General features: G+C 39.6%; 1 long non-coding RNA gene across 1 annotated transcript; it reads right to left on the bottom strand.

The window, feature by feature from the left end:
• Nucleotides 1-219: 219 nt before the first annotated feature.
• LOC133715210 (uncharacterized) lies at nt 220-2230 on the bottom strand. The gene is made up of 2 exons (XR_009848960.1): nt 1453-2230; nt 220-742 (listed from the first exon to the last, which is right to left on the bottom strand). It is a non-coding gene; the product is annotated as an uncharacterized LOC133715210 (long non-coding RNA).
• Nucleotides 2231-2546: the final 316 nt, after the last annotated feature.

The following is a 2546-nucleotide window of genomic DNA, read 5'->3' as shown; positions in this document are numbered from 1 at the left end:
GAATATATTCTTTTTCCCTCGGGCACTTCAAAAAAAAAAAATTATACAAATTGTACATTCAAATTTATTTATTTATTTTTATTTTTTCTAGTTGTGTGGTTTCAGAAAAAGTGTTAGAAAGTTTCCCAAGAGCAGTTCTGGATTAATCACACCTGGTTGCACCAAACCTATCAAGATTCCAAAAGAATGAAATATGATCAGTAATTAAAGCTCCAAAAAGAATCCTGTAACAAGTCATGGCATATCTTAGACTAAATTATAATACAATGACTGATCACATCATGACATATAGTAAATTGGAACCATAGGTACATCTCCAAAAAGGAAAGGTGCAAGGAAGCGAAGCAAGTCGAAGAGGATGCAACATGTGTTATATCACATTACAAATATCCTTCATAGGATGAGAACACTACATACACCGCATGGAACTTTTGATAATACCATTCTTCTTCTATACAAAATCTGAAATCTTGTTGGAAGTTACTTAGACAACAAAATCTAGAATCTTGTTGCACTAACATCTGCTTCAATTTCTCCTTGTTTGCATGTTGATCTTGAGTAAACGCCACAACCAGGATTTTTGGTCACTAAAAGTGACTCTCCAGTAAGACCAGACTACAAGTGAGAAAGACATGGTTCAGATATTTATGGCATGAGCAATCCACATACTGCTAGATTATTGACTCTGACATATGAATCAATATAGCACCATCTTCTTGCTCCATTTTCCATCACACAAGATCTGGTAAGAAATCATAAGTCAGAAGACAACACAAACCAAAGTTAAAAGTCTTTGTTTCTTACTGCATGTCAATGTGCCCAAGAATCTACTTGCATTGCCCATATATCCTAGCCTTGCAGCACACACAGATATGATAAGCTCAGCTCAAGTGCTCAACTACCTCCGATGTACTACTATGACTGGCATCCAAAATAAAAGTACTGTGACCCTTCTTAAACTTATTCTTACTTAGTAAAAGAACATACTAACAACACCTAGGCCCGTTTGTACAACAAGAAAAACTCCTGCAGAACTTGAAAATAAATATGAATACTATCTTTGCTTATTAATTATCATTTTTAACACAGGGCTGCTTGTGACTAACTTGATCATTTTCAACAGAAGCAATACCATTCTCAAGTCGTGCACAAATATGAGTCGACATACAATTGCTACATCACCCACCCAATGGCCTAGTTCCCTTCTTATATTCTCTTCAATTTTCTTTCTGTAGATCTAACAATTGCTACATCACCCAGCCAACACGAACATTGTTGCAAAACATAAAGCCAATGAACAATTCAAACTATATAGCAATCACTCTGCACTTTATGTCACATTCTTATAAGAAACTAACTCAAATACAAAATCTTTATGCTTCATATCCCAACAAAGCAAGGCAGAAACTTCAATAAGGCTTAAAAGCACAAACCCAAGTCACAAAACAATACCAATTACATGAGGGACAATACTTCGCTGCCCAGCTATGGGCAACTCTTCCGAACCAAGATTGGCGTGTCTTACTCTCGGTCCAACACGTGTTTTTTTTTATCCCATCTTTTGTTCTTTCTCTTCCTCTTCTCCACTCCCTATCATCCACCACAATCTTTCTCGAATCTCTCCCACCTTTCCTCAACCCCTCGCCGCCTCGTCTGAAACCGAATCCACCTTCTCCTTCCTCTCTTACTTAAAGAACTCGAACTTGCATTCGATTCCCTCTGAAATTCGGACCTCTCCTCCCCGAAAACTCATCTTCCTACACAGCATTATCCCTAAATTTGTTATCAAACCTTCTATCCATCCCTGGATTTCTAGTAAATGCAGACGGATTGGAGCTCGGAAATTGTCTCTGATTCGACTCACCAAAGCGATCATTGGAGCTCAAACTCCCACAATTGATTCTCACTGGAAAAGACTTACATCTCCGACCACCACCGTCTGATCCATCTCCCCGACCACCACCTTCGCAGGTTGGGTCGTCCTCATAGAATTAAAGAGGAGAAGGAGTGAGGTTTGGGGATGGTCAATTTGGTTGGGGTGAGGACGTGATAAGGAGTGGAGAAGAGGAAGAAGGAGAAGGAAAACAGAAGACACAAATGATGGCCAAAAAAAAACAACACGTGTTGGACCAGGAGTGAGACACGCCACTCTTGTTTAGGAAGGGCTGCCCATAGCTGGGCCGCGAAGTATTGTCCTTACATGAATATGAAATAGAAAAATCTAGAACAAAAAAAAAAAAAAACACCTAAGATTGGGGAAAGTCTCTCCAATGGAAGCAAGGACTTGATACAACATCAAGGAGCAACACAGTAAGTTCAGTTTTTGGAGATGCTTGCTTAGAAAAACCACCAACGACGAGTCATTTAGGCGCAGGCAATTGAGGGTAAGGCTACTAACGCCTCTGCACCCACCAGTCTGGGCACTCGCAGAAAACGCCTGAAAATTTTGGATTTTCGATTAAAGCTAAGAAATCTGGGCATCACAAAGAGATCCTTTCTCCCGATTTGTTTCGATGTATTTTTAACGGCGAGGAGGGAAGGAGGAG

Source organism: Rosa rugosa, chromosome 6 (assembly GCF_958449725.1).
Source record: "Rosa rugosa chromosome 6, drRosRugo1.1, whole genome shotgun sequence".
Classification (NCBI taxonomy): domain Eukaryota; kingdom Viridiplantae; phylum Streptophyta; class Magnoliopsida; order Rosales; family Rosaceae; genus Rosa; species Rosa rugosa.
This window is presented reverse-complemented; position numbering and strand designations above follow the sequence as displayed.